The 14,401-nt window shown below is 40.1% G+C and overlaps 1 protein-coding gene across 1 annotated transcript in view; it reads right to left on the reverse strand.

The window, feature by feature from the left end:
- Positions 1 to 8,620: 8,620 nt before the first annotated feature.
- Positions 8,621 to 14,401, reverse strand: part of TNPO1 (transportin 1) — a 48,187-nt gene continuing 42,406 nt past the window's right edge. Inside the window, exon 24 of the mRNA XM_075179956.1 lies at positions 8,621 to 14,040. The gene's annotated coding sequence lies outside the window, so the exon portion shown is untranslated. The remainder of the gene's footprint in view (positions 14,041 to 14,401) is intronic.

Raw genomic sequence — 14,401 nt, forward strand, 5'->3', positions numbered from 1 at the left:
ATTTATTAAACAAATACTAAAACAAATAAACACTCACATTTCATATATATAAAAAACAAAAACATGTAGTAACCAGTTTAAAAATCAGGGTCATCTGCATAGATGCAGTGTGGATTCCCCTATCAGAAAGTAGGGATGTATGAGCGGAGAAGAAAGTTTAGCTGGAATCAATTCTGGGTGTGTATCTTCCTTCATGCAGCCAAAGGTCCTGATCCACTGGAAACCGTCAGATTTGCCTATTTATTTTGAAGAGGTATATCCAGTTAAAAGGAAGCGCTATCTCTGAAGATCTCTCTCAACTTATTTTCTGTCTATGTAAGCACCAAAATATGTATATAACTTTCTTGTTAATTGGTATTTTCTACAGTTGTTCAGGGGGTTCAGTAGTATCAGTCTTGGATTGAGGAGTACAAGCTGTAAGAAAACCCCAATATAAACATTTGGTAAAGGATATCACATACTCTAAAGAATAAGTTGTAAGACTGGATACTTCCTTTCCCTTGAGCAGACTGCAAAAGGGTATAATCAATCCCTAATAAATTATGTAGAAAACACTCGCAACTAGGGGCTTACCTAGGATAGGTGTCTTTCACAGCTTTTTGGAAGGTTCTCTGGTTACATTGGCTCACATATATGGGACTCTCACTGTTTAGAGTCAGGATCACCCTATTCGCAAAAGTGCTGTGGACTGGAGGGTGGCTTAACATACATTTGCAAATGTATGCAAAAGGCGAAATGGCATCTCCTTTGCTGGCTATAGCAGTGTGCTGGGGGATTTTTCTGTGTTTGTTACATTGCTGCAGGGTTTTGCTTCACAGTAGTGCCTCACAGAAAACCAGTTCAGACCCAATGATCTGCATGCAACCATCAGTAATGTCAGCACCCGTTATTGCACCAGGATGACTTTGAAATGACATCACACATTGCTGCTGACATGCACATGCTTGCTGATTTCCAGCAAAGAGGTTGGCAAATGCAATTCCTAGTAAAACGTGCATCAAATATCTTTACCCAACGCTGGTGTCCACACAGGAATGAAGACGAATTAGGTGTCAAAGCAAGTTCCTTAAGCAGTGAGGTTTATTCGCTCAGGAAGTCCTAAAAAAAATATGAATTTTTAATCACCGTAAAATCTCAGACTTCATTGGGGGACACTGCGATACATTGGGGTATATTAGGTGGACTCGGAGTTTAGGCACTTGTAAACTTGTAGAATCCACACTCCTACTATGCCCCTTCCCCGCCACAGTAAACTCAGTTTTGTATAACCAAGCAAAGAGGAAAAGCCAACAAGGCAAAAACCAAACAACTTAACTAAAACAGAACAGAACCATTTATAGAGCAATGGGAGGTTGCAAATTGTCCCATAGTGGAGTCAGAGAAACAGATTTTACAGTGAGTAAAAATCCTATTTTCTCTTTCCTACCATTGAGGGACACTGTGGTACATTGGGGACTTATCAAAGCTGTCCCCTAAGGGAGGGATTACTCTGGAACGGATGTGCGCAAGACATTGTGGCCAAAACTCACATCCGCGGATGCAAAGCCCTGCAACCTATAGAATTTTGAAAAGGTGTGGACAGATGACCAATGTCGCCGCTCGGCACAGCAGCTCCGCCGAGGCACCGTGATGCGCCGCTCATGATGCACCAACAGCCCTGGTGGAATGCGCCCTCAAGGATTACGGCACAGGGGGAGATGCACGGATATAAGCCAAGCAAATGGTGGAAGTGATCCAGTGAGCAATGGACTGCTTTGAGGCAGGTCAACCCCTCTTCTGTGCGTCCTAGAGGACAAAAAGTTTGTTTGTTTTTCTGACAGATGTACGATCAACGTAACACTGAAGGGCACGGACAAAGTCCAACAAGGGTAAAGTCTAATCCAAGATGCAGAAAAAGGACGGAATGCTGGAACAACAATTTCCTGATTCAAGTGGAACCGGGACACCACTTTCAGAACAAAAGAGGGTTTAGTGCGGAGGACCATCCTATCCTCATGGAATGGAGAATTGAAGTGAAGTGCTCCCAGCTCTGACACCCGTCTAGTCGAAGCAATAGCTAGGAGGAATCCTGCCTTCCAAGAGACATGACGTAGGTCTACTGAATCCAAAGGCTCAAAGGGAGGTCTAGTTAGAACCCGCAGCACGAGATTGAGGTCACATGGTTTTACAGGATGAGCGAAGGGTAGCTGAACATGTAAGACACACTGAAGGAAAGTTTGTATTTCCAGTAGAGCCGCCAGCTAGCGCTGAATAGATATAGATAGTGCAGACACCTGCACTTTAAAAGATCCCAGACGAAGTCCCTTATCCATACCCGCCTGTAAAAAGGAGAGCAATCAGGGAAGGTGAAAGCAGGAAGTGTGAAACCCCTGTGATTCACATCAGAGGATGTATGCCTTCCAGACCCGATGATAGATTGCTGAAGGTGAAAATTTTCATGATCTGACCATGGTACCCATTACACTCTTTGAGAACCCTCTTGCCCTGAGAATCAAGGTCTCAACAGCCACGTCATCAAATTCAGATGATTTAAATAATGGCAGAGAAGAGAGCCCTGAACGAGAAGGTCCGAGAACCATGCCCTGCATGGCCAATTTGGAGCCACCAGAATTGTGGGGACATGTTCTCTTTTTAACATTTTTAGCACCCGTGGAAGCATTGGGAATGGAGGAAACAAAAACACTAGATTGAAGCGCAATGAGATCGTCATGGCATCCGTGTACCCTGCTCGAGGATCCCTTGACTTTGAGCAATAAAGAGGAACCTGAAAATTTACACAGGAAGCCATGAGGTTGATCTCTCAAGTGCCCCAACACTGAATCAGAAGTGCAAAGACCACCTTGTGGAGGGACCAATCCCCAGGATGGACCATGTGACGATTTGGAAAGTCGGCTTTCCAATTGTCCACCCCTGGTATGAAAATGGTATAGGATTATCGGAACGTTCCGCCCAGGAAATGATCCTGGATATTTCTCGCATTGTCATGGAACTGTGTTTTCCCCCCTGGTGGTTCAGATAAGCCACTGCATGGCATTGTCCAACTGTATCTTTAAGGCTTTCCCGGTTAGAAACCTCTGCCCCTGAAGTAATACTCTGTTAATCGCCCTGAGTTCCAGGACATTGATAGATAGTGTGGTCTCCTGAGGGGAGGTTGAGTGGAATTGTGCAAAGGGCACCGCCTCGAACACTGACACCATGTAACCCAACAGCTTCATGCAATGGAGAAGATATACTTCACGTCGCGCCATGAAATCCTGGTCTTGTGCAGAAGCAAATGAACCTGATCTTCCAGAAGGTAGACCCTCTGGGTTACCGTGTTGAAATTGAGACCAGAAACCGCATCTGTTGAGATGCATTGAGCGAGGACTTGGGTAGGTTCAGCACCCACCCGTGCTCCTCTAGAAAGTGAATGGTGATCTGGATGTGGAGTAAGAGCAGAGATGTGGACGGAACCTTCAGTAGGCGATCGTCCAGATAGAGAATGATAGTGACTCCCTGGGATCGCCAGAGTCCTGCCATCACCTTGGTGAAGACCCCCGGGGCAGTGGCCAGGCCAAAGGGTAGAGTCCTGAATTGATAACATGATACCATCAAAGGGCAAAGCTTTCAAGGTGCACTTGAGTCCGCATCCACCACCCAGGAGCGTAACCACAAGGTATGATGGGCCGCAATGTGGAGGCTTGGAAACCTAGAGTACAGACACTGCATCCATAGATGCTTGACCCACATAATCGGAAGCCCTAGGTACATTATCCTGGAGACATTTAACTATGGACATATTGGGTCTAAACAAAGTACCTGCCGCTATGTAAGCGGAACGGAGAATAAGGTTACATTTCTTGTCCGTTGGATACTGAAGAGATACCTTGGCTTACGCAGGAATAGCCGAAGTGTATAAACGAGCAACTGGGGGATCCACCTTAGGGGTTCCCTCCCATTTATCAGAATCCTCTGCCGGTAGTGGATAGAGAGATCTGAATCTGCCCGGCATCTAAAACTGTTTATTAGGTTTCTGCCAAGCGTCAGACACCTTGTCCAACAGTTAAGGGAAAAACAACCTGCTTCTTCGCTCTTTTGAAGAGAGAGAAAGCCACAATGCCTAATGAGTTTATGTCCCCCAGTATAAGATTATCCACATTGTGTGCTGAGAAAGACTCCTCTGTGCCTAGCGTGAAACTCACCCTCTTCAGCTGACGCGTGTTCATAATGAGGTTTAGGGGCCTAAAGATTCAGGAATTATGCGCTTCTGTGAGACAGTAAGCAAGCGGATCAAACCTTGTGCGGATTCAGTCAGAGATACTGGCAATCCTGCCTCAGCCTGGGAAGAACCTCCTACTACAGGCAGAGACTGGGCAGACTGTGTTTGGTGTAGTCAAGGAAGTTGAAGAATCAAATACCTCTGTAGACCATGACATCACCTAAGTGAGTTCGGCTATAGATGTCGCTAGCGATCTGACCCAGGTCAGTTGCTCCATGGCTGTCAACAGTGTAGGCACACGGCGCTCACGGCTCTCAGCCTCGCAAGCTGCACACAGGGCATCCGGGTCAGATTGTCCAGATTTACCATTACACTTTGCACATGTATAATGCTTCACAGATGTTCCATTGAGTCCCTTACCCTTGGAGTTACCTTTTTTTTCCAGACATGGTGCCGTTCTAAAGGTGTCACTGTCACTTTTTTTTTTTTATTGTATATACAATATATAGATATTCTGTATATATACCAGGATTCGTAAACTAAGTAACTCCTGAGTGTAAGACACCAGCACCCTGGGCCCCAGTACTATGAAACAAGTTCTGTCCCTTGATGAAAAAACAAACAAAAAACTAGGTCAAACACATAAATATAAGGAGAAAACTCAGTTAAAAGCACCAATATATGTAACCAAATACAGAGGTACCAATTAGGAGAGGCACATTAGGGTCAGCATGCAGAGCGATTTGTAGAGCTGCCAGTTCCACCCCCAGGCCCGCCTTCATTCGCAGCCCAACAGCCAATCTCTATTATGGCTGTCTGCTGGTATCCAAGTGCTGCAGGGTAATAAATGGGGCCCAGACCCGCAGCTGTTATTACGGTCAGCGTATTGCCTCCTATGCAGTGCAATCGCCTGACCAATCCCCTGTATAGACTGCTCGTTGTGTGAAATGCTGGCAAGCCAGTTGGGTCGGGAGGAGTGGCCCGACAGCTCTATCTCCTAAGGCACTTAACAAAAACTGAGTTTACTGTGACAGAGCAGTGAAGGAGTGTGGAATATACAAGATTATAAGTGACTAAAGTCCTACTCCATCTACTATACCCCAATGAACCCCAGGGCCCCCCAATGGTAGGACAGTCACAGCCACTAGTTGAAGGTACTAGCGACATCCAGAAAGATTGATGGAATGATACATTTCAGTACAAACCAGTGCTCTTTTTATACACATTCTGACACACGTCAGCAGGGGGTAAGCCAGCCCCCTGATCCGGGATGAATCTGCCACATCAGTTATTTTTAGTATCAGGATACAAGGTTTTCCCAAAGCATGGAAAGTTGACCAAATTTACTGTACACTAATCTGTTATATCCTAAAACTTGCTGGTTGCATTATTCAGACAGGATCTGAAATGCACAATTAAATGCCACATAGGCAGAGAGGCAGCTGCCCCTGCCCCCTGCAGTGTATACAGGCTAAACAGACAGGTTGGCCATTAAGGTGAAAAGGTCTATTTAACATGAGGGCCTTTCTTTAGAAAAGTTACAAAGCTAATAATGACATTCTGTTTCACAAATCAATACCTCAGAAATGAGTACATTTCCTATACAGAAATAGAACATAATATAATAAAATAAGTACATTTCTAGTACACAGTATCAAGAATCAGTACATTTGCAACGATATAAATTGGCACACTGTGCTAATAATTTAAATATATTATTGCAATAAGTTATTTATAAGTGATCCAGTTACAGGTACATACTACAGAAAATTTCTCCCAATGCGATATTATTAAGTTTTACCAACAATTGAAAGTCTCAATCAGCATGCCGATTCATGTGTTCTCACTAAACACATTTTACAAGATATACCGTCAGATCTATGCTCTTCATGTCATAACCATCACCTGAGAAGATCATGACTCTGCACACTCTATAGAGATCTATGGACACTGCTGGTCCCGAGTGCATACACACTGCAGAATTGGAACCAACATCGTTCCATCATTTAACAAGATTTTTTTAGTTTGGTTTAAAAATAAAATGAAGCTATATGAGGAGCTTTGGAACGATAATCATTGGAGCGTACACACTAATACAATATCAGGACGAATGGTTGTCTATCGTGCAATTGGCCCGATAATAGTCCGTAAACCCGGTAGTGTAAAACTTGCTTTATAGTTTACAGTCTGAGAATATATATATATATATATATATATATATATATATATATATATATATATATATCTATATCTCTATCTATATATATATATACATACACACATACACATCTTATAGTGGTTGAAGTGAAAATTTAGAAGTGGCAATCTCAGTGCTTAATCAAGGGTTCAGGCAACCGTAGGCGAATAGCGCTCCCTTGCCTTCTGTGCAAGACTAATACACTAAGTAAAAATTAACTCATCCTTAATTTAAAATCCAGCTTCCCTCACCCCACCAATGTTTATATCCCCAAGTTTTAGAAATTCAGCTCCTCTTGCCTTTTTTCAAAGGGTCATAACCATCTTTGCCACTCGTTTAGTTTTCATTAAAGTCAGAACTGAGTAGCTCTCATTCATGTTGTCATTCTGCTAAAAAGGGCGACGATGCGATGGTAGAGGGGGCTGTCACCCCTGAACCTGTTCCCATCCTTGTCTCCTAATCGCTATTCCTCAAGTACCCTCCCAGGAATGATTCATTGATCGTCAGTCTTTATCATGGGAATGTCTACATTTTTATTTCAAGTTTTCTCTTTTACGTTGGATTACTATTCTTTTATAGTTAAACTGAATTTCAGTTTATACCTCTCCCGGTCACAATTTTGTTCCCCCCAAAAGCCTTGCATCTTAGGCTGGAGCCAAGCCAGCATTTTGGATAATAAGCCTCTGGGTAGTATGAAAATTTGAGTTTTCCAATCAAAGCAGTAGAAGTGGTGGTATGGGATACCACCGTATAGCAGCCCACTAACAAAAATGATGTGCGTGTCAAAGCCTGTTCAGATTATTTGTTTTGGATCTCTGCCAGTTCTCAACCAAGCCGATTTATCAGATTATAGCCAACCCATTAAACATCTGTACTCCACACCAGGATTCTCCGTGTCCCTGCCTTTTTTCTGGTGGGCAACAAAGTCTTATGAGCAAAGGGTATTCATAACATTATAAATCAGCCAATGCATACCATGGAGACTAATCCACCTAGTCTAGCAAAGGTGCCGACATCTCATGTACCCCGCCTCAAGCAGTGCAAGAACTTTCTCTGCTCTTGTCCGTTCAGGAGGAGTTTGTCAGGCACCACAAGTTCAAGTTATACTTTAAATTAAAATCCACTTCTGCCTCTGAACAGCAGCATACTGGAATTATAATCTCACTCTTACAAGGAGACCCTCAAACACAGGCCGTTGGTCTTCACCTCAGTAGTCCTGCTCTTTTGTCTGCAAAATCATTTTTGGATGTCCTAAAATGGTGACACTGATAGGTTGGCTTCGGCAAAGTTCCACATTTGATCTCTGAAGGTATGCAGGACAGCAGAGGAGCATTGTACAGAGTTCTACAGACTGAATAAAATGATCTGTAGTCCGTTTTGTGTGGGACTATCAGAATAAATTAGGTCCAGTACCTGCCACCTGAGACACTCATTTAACTTCTAGATCTTGTGCAATTGTTTATTCTGATAGATTGGCGTTAAAAGAAGCACTGCCAGAAGGACTCTACGTCAGTGGTTTCTTACCTTCCCATTACCCAAGATAAGTCAAAGCATATGCAGATAGTGGCTGCAAGGCTTACCACAGAAACTCAGATGGAATCCTGGCTTGTTTGTATTGTGGCATTAAAGGTCAATTAGTTTGAGTCATTCCTAATAAGCCAGGAAAATGCCAGAAAGTAGATGAAAGGAGGAAGACTTCCTTAGGCCATTATAATAAATTCTCCCATGACTCCCTTTCTTATTAGTGAACTTGTCGTTGTTGCCTTTTGGGTGTTCCGAGCTTTCAGCTCTTGGCAATTTTATTGTAGTGGTGGTCAATGAGCACAAGGTACCAACTATCCATCTGGAGAACCAAATCTCCATTGCGATGCCACTTTAGTGAAGAATGCATGAATTTGAAAACACCACTACTAATACTTTTCATTGGATGTCTCCATAAAGGAGGCCATGTCACGTCTAGTAGTCCAGTCCATTACATATCCATCACTGGATATGTAAGGGACTGAAATAATAAATATATACACACACACACACACACACACGTACCTATGTATATATTCACACACAAACTTTTTTTTTTAGACAACTGAAGTGTGTTGATGTTATCACTAGGTTAATATGGCACTAGCACTTTATAGGATTTGTAGTTACCTATACTTCTTTGATATGACACTGCTTTGTGTGCGTAATAAATATTTTACAAAAAATAAAAACAGTGCACAATGTATTTAAACAACTTTATTAACACAGCCAAGCAGTGATTAACATTCACATCTATTATCACATCATACAAATGTAAATACAAAATTACTACAGTACAATATATATATACTCTGCATGATCCAAAATATTTGGTGGCCCCAAAAACGTTTAAAATTCAGCAGCTTATCAAAAACTAAAACCATATTTTTTATATTTAAAGTGTAGTTCAATTAGCAGAGGCAAAGTTGAGAAATATCGCTCATTTAGACCAGAGGTAGGAAACTTGTGGCTCTCCAGCTGTGGAACCACAACTCCTAATACGCCCTGTCCGCACTGGGCTTTCCAGAAGCTGTTGAACTACATGTCCAACGCAGGAGAGCCACAGGATACCCAAGCCTGTATTTGACTGTTACGTTGCATGAGGATAGAAGTGTAATAGTAAACATCTTCCAGGGTAAAGTAAAGAAACAATTGGATATAAAGCTTTTTTTTTTCTATTCAGAAATGCACTCAACCTAAGTTGCCAGCAGAAAGATGCAGTTATCTGTTAAAATGCTATATTTGACTATAACAAAGCATTCACTAAATAAGTTGGGAGATGTTAAAGGGAAGTGCAATTAAATTTGCAATTCTTCTTTATGTATATGTGCATATTGCTTTATAAAAAGGTCACATGTTGATTGTTTTATCACATGGCTGCTTAAACTGTTCATAATCACAGTGCTAGATTACTGATGGCTATCTATTCCAGATTAGTGCTTTAAGTAGCCCCTAAGCAGTGGTCCTCAAATTTGTCCTCAGGACCCTGAGAAAGACCAGGTTACTGGGTAGGTCATAAAACATTCTTTTGATTTACGAATCAGTCACATTCATCAAAGAGCCCAAGTACCTCTAGGAGGGCTCCTTAACAATGCTTGAGAACGACATGAAAAAACGTTTTGTTTTCAATTTTATAGTGAAATACATAGAGAAGATTAGTAGCAGTGTTAACTGGATGTTTGGAAATGATGCACAATGCAACACTTTCACAGAATGGCTAAGATACAGCACCTAAAGGGCAAAGTGAACAATGAGAAAAACGGTAAACAAAACACAAATGAACACTCCATCTTCATGCTGTAGAATCTCTTCGATAAAAAGCAAACTTTATGTAGGAAGCGGTTTTTGATTGAACAAGGGCAGAACTGGTGTTCTATAAAGAATGTGCAATATATTATGCCGCTAGTTTAGTTCAATGAAATAACTGGAGAAGGAATGAGAAAGTCTTTGGAATGCCAGGTGTTAATGAACTAGATTATCTATCAGATGCAGCTCAGCAACACCTACAGTTCTTCAGGTTGGCACTATGCAACTCAGTAGTTCCTTCTCTGAACTCTATATGGAGCAGTATTTTCTTACAATCAACAGTGCTATAGTACAGTATATTTCAGAAAGGGCTCTTACAAAAATATATTCAAATGCAACAAGAAACAAAAGCAAAGCAAGCCATAGCCAACTTTGTTATTTTACTACAGAGCTATCCGCGCTTTTCATGTGAAAGGGCCATGTGTGTTTTATTTATCTATATATGGGTTGGATTCCATGAGTCATCCCAGGAGCCTATGTAGTCTCAAAAAGGCATAAAGCACAAAAGCATTGTCAGGCTACTTATGGCATTCTCTCTTCTACTATATAAACATGCAGTATTCCTGTAACTCTTCCCTTACTATAATGTTAAACTTTGCTACTGTGCTTGTATTATGCCAAGCATTTACTGCTGTGTATTTATCAAACATTAACAAGCACAAATTTCTAACTAAATGGAGAAAGTGGTACCAACCTTTGTACACACAGTAAAATATGAATACATTTACAGGACCAAACTGTATAAAGCTCTAAATAACGTTCATCTGACACCACCCCCCCAACCCCAAAAAAAGTTCTAGGCTCATAACTACACCACTGAAAAGTGAGATTCCAGGTAATCCAAAGTGGTCTCTCCTATGTGACAACTAAATTTTTTTTTAAGAAAAATGACACTGAAATGGGTGTGGATTAAATCAAGATCACTTTCTGTTACCAACTTAGGTTGATGGGCAGTTTTCAATCATGGTTAGCATCCTTCAAAACAGGGAAGCTCAAACAGGAAAGATACGGTAGATATAAAAACAGTAAACACAGACCTCCTGAGGTTCCTACAACATAAAAATATTCAAGTAGAGAATCTACATCACATAGCAGCGGCTATTTCTGTAGTTTAGCACTCTAACAGCACTTTATTCAGTGTGAGAGACAGACATTTTAAGCCGTGCTTTTAGCATGCCAAGAGGCAAAAAACACTGGAATGTAACAAGACAAAGACTCACAATTCTATAAACATTCCATTGACATTCAAAAACTGTCAAGACTAGACCACAATAGTAAGATGCTTTATATATCCCATGATGCAAGAATCAAAGAACTATTGATGGTAAACAAAAAAAAGGCAACCCTGTCTCCTATGACCATTAAGACTGATAGATTGGTATTACAGTGTCAAACATGGCTTTTGTTTTGAACAAAAAAACATCTTTAAAAATCTCCATGAAATGACCTGTATTTGTACGAAGTTTAATCAATTTTGTATTTGAATGGTTTTATTATAGATTTATTATAGATATTTATAGATATTATAGCACAGTTTCTTCGGTTTATCAGTTTATTTTTTTTTTTGTTTTAAAAACCAATTTTGGTATTTCGTCAACACAAACTTAAATGCCCCCACCCCCAAAAAAGGTCTCCATTCTGTATCACACAGACTATTTTTCACTGAACTTTAATTTGCTGCTCTTAAAATACATCTTAAAAATACAGCAGCTTATTGACAAGTCAAGATTACCAAGTTTCATGAAGCAACAAGAGATTGGGAGCAACAATTCACCTTGATCCGATTAGGAATACCTGAGTGCAACAGTTACTAAAAGCCATTCAAACAGCAGACGAACGTCAAATAAATCACTACATTTACCAAATGGGGTGGAAGAAAGAAAAATTTGCATATTTTTAATCTGGTTTTGTGCCGTCGTGGGAGCAATTTCAAAATATTCAAACATTTGTATTTTAACCAGAAGAAACTGTTATTAAAAAGAAAACAAATGCAGAAATGTCCACAGTATATTCAAATATCCCACCATTTCTCCACAAGTTGTTTGCATGCTGCTCCAAAGGGAAGGCCTCTTATGCGTTTAGCAGTATTATCTAATGGTTTACAGTTCAGACCTCAATGATTCATGCAGCAGCACTATATACTTTCTCTGACCATCTGCCTAAATTGCTTTTAAAGCAATTATGTCGACTTGTCACCTGCTACCCTTCAAGGTTTAGTGCAATAGATCTCACTATTCAACGAGAGAAATAAAACCATGCAAATTAGGGAATCTTTACTTTACAAAATTGATTACAATTTGAGGAACAAAGAATATAGAAAATGGCTATGGCTTAACTTTGCTCGCAAGTTTTATAATCTGCTGTAAGAAAATGGAAAGTGGCTGTTTCATCTCTGACCTGCAGAGTGTGTGTATCTCTAAAACATTTCCTTCTCATCATGGGATACCTTTGAGGCAATCTGAATGAATAAAGACATGCGCTTACATGGACACCTTCATTAAGAGTGCCAGTTACATTTTTTTTTTCACATTCACAGTACATAAGAAAATACACATGGAAAGAAAAATAAAAGGTTAAATTAATAAGGGTTTATTCACAGGAATACAAGTGAAGAAAAGCAACAAAAAAGAGCTGAACAAATGGAATGGGGGAAAAAAAGGGTGGGGGTGGAATCCAAACCCAACTTTTATTTTGTAGCTATTTAACCCCGACGTGTCTGCTCAGGGTACAAAGGGCCACCAACATGCGCCAATACAGTGCAGATACCCTGCACCCCATTTATGAAATTAATGGTATAGGATCATGCTTTAAAAAAAAAAAAAAGTAAAATAAAAATGGGATAATATGTTGAAGTGTAAATCAACAGTAAATTATAGCAATTATCTTTATGTCTACAGTTCTCAGTATGCGCCATCTAACACATATGCATCCTTTTAAACTGATCTTACTCCATGTTACTTGTAGTAATCACTAGTATTTAACCATGCAAAAAGCACATCACACTGACAGCACAGAGGCAAAACAGTTTTGCACAAGTAAATCAGCTTTCCAGGTTGTTTTACAATACAATATCCTTTTCTTAACCGATGCTGGAGATTATTTAACCCTCTCCCATCAGAGGCGTGCAATACAGTGTAGCAGGCCCCATTGACAGGTACAGGGCTAATGTCTAACCGTACTCTGCAGCACTTATAAGTATATATTTTTTCTTAAAATCAAATTTCGAAGGACAGACACTTAATGCATATTTAATCTGTAAAAAAAAAAAAAAAAAGGAAACCCAAAACACTGGCGCATACAGGTAAGTGTTGGCTTATCTTTATGTGTGATACAAGCATGCTACTTAACCCTCTAAATTAAGTAACTTTTTACCACTAAGAATCCTGGACTACATAGCCCGACAAGGAAAACCTCTGACACTGCACTATGGTGCAGAGCACTTCACAGTCTCCTCAAAATTGGAACAGAATGCCATGGTCTAGAATGTCATGATCGCTGCAATAAAACTAAAAAGCCAAAACAAAAAAACCCTGCAAATTAATGCTCAGCAAAGGAGTGATACTAAAAAAAAAAAAAAAAAAAACACAAAAAAAATATGAAAAAAAAAAAATATATACTAATATTAAACATTTTACAGTAAACTAAAAACAATGTTTTCATTTTAACTAGTTCCTTCCCCTCCTGAAAGAGAAAAAAATAAATATAAAAATAAAAAGAAAAATACTAAATTTGGCATTTTGATGGATTTCACTTTATGCAGTAGATCCAAATTTATTTCACAGGCATCTGAAGTGCAGGCTGCATTTACGTGCTCTTAACACGCAGAGCAAGTTGTTTCTAACTTCGCCAATGTCATCTAGTTATGTCTTCATTAACATGCAAACACAGAACTCCCAATTAGTGGGATAGTTAGGCAACCCTTTGCTTAAAAATAAATGCAATTTACTGCTATAATACCCATTCCTAAATTTTCCTTTGAAGTGTGCAAAAATTATTTTCCTCTTACTCATCCCTCTAAAGTTCAATTTTAAGGTACAATTCCCCATATACCAGAATGCGCAGTTTGGCGATTAGAATTTGCTTCTTCACATCCAGTGCAGAATTGGAATGGAGACATATTTCCACCCTCATAGGCTTCAGACGTTTAAACGTTTCCCAACATCGACTTAATACAGTGACGGCAACACCTCCCTCCCGCCCCTCCCAGTAGGCTTTGGGATTGTACTGTGTTTCCTACTGGTTTGCCCTTCCCCCCTATAATAGGGTAGCATTTTCCCTGGGTGCAGAGGCTCCCCCGCTGTCTCCCAGACTGAAGGACCTGTGGAAAAAAAACAGAAAATTTGTACAGTATTTTTTTTTTTTTTAAAAAGAAAATCCACTAATATAATTAAATCGCATATGTATGCAGCATTTTTAAATATTTGTAGGGATGATGTACAGTAAGGGTATAAGTATGAGTGGGCAGGGAAGCTTCAATCTTTTAATTAGCAAAAATAAGCTTGTGTTTAGTTACTCTCTCCTGAACCCTTTGTCCTGCCTAGTAGGAATTACACAACTTTTATGAAGTAATACATGGACTCCAGAAACCTAATGAAGTGAGAAATGGTGTCAACATTTTAATTACTTTGCAAAGAATTCCCAGTAAGTTTATAAAAGGGATTTCACAGACGAGAGGAGCA

Source organism: Mixophyes fleayi, chromosome 1 (genome assembly GCF_038048845.1).
Source record: "Mixophyes fleayi isolate aMixFle1 chromosome 1, aMixFle1.hap1, whole genome shotgun sequence".
NCBI lineage: Eukaryota > Metazoa > Chordata > Amphibia > Anura > Limnodynastidae > Mixophyes > Mixophyes fleayi.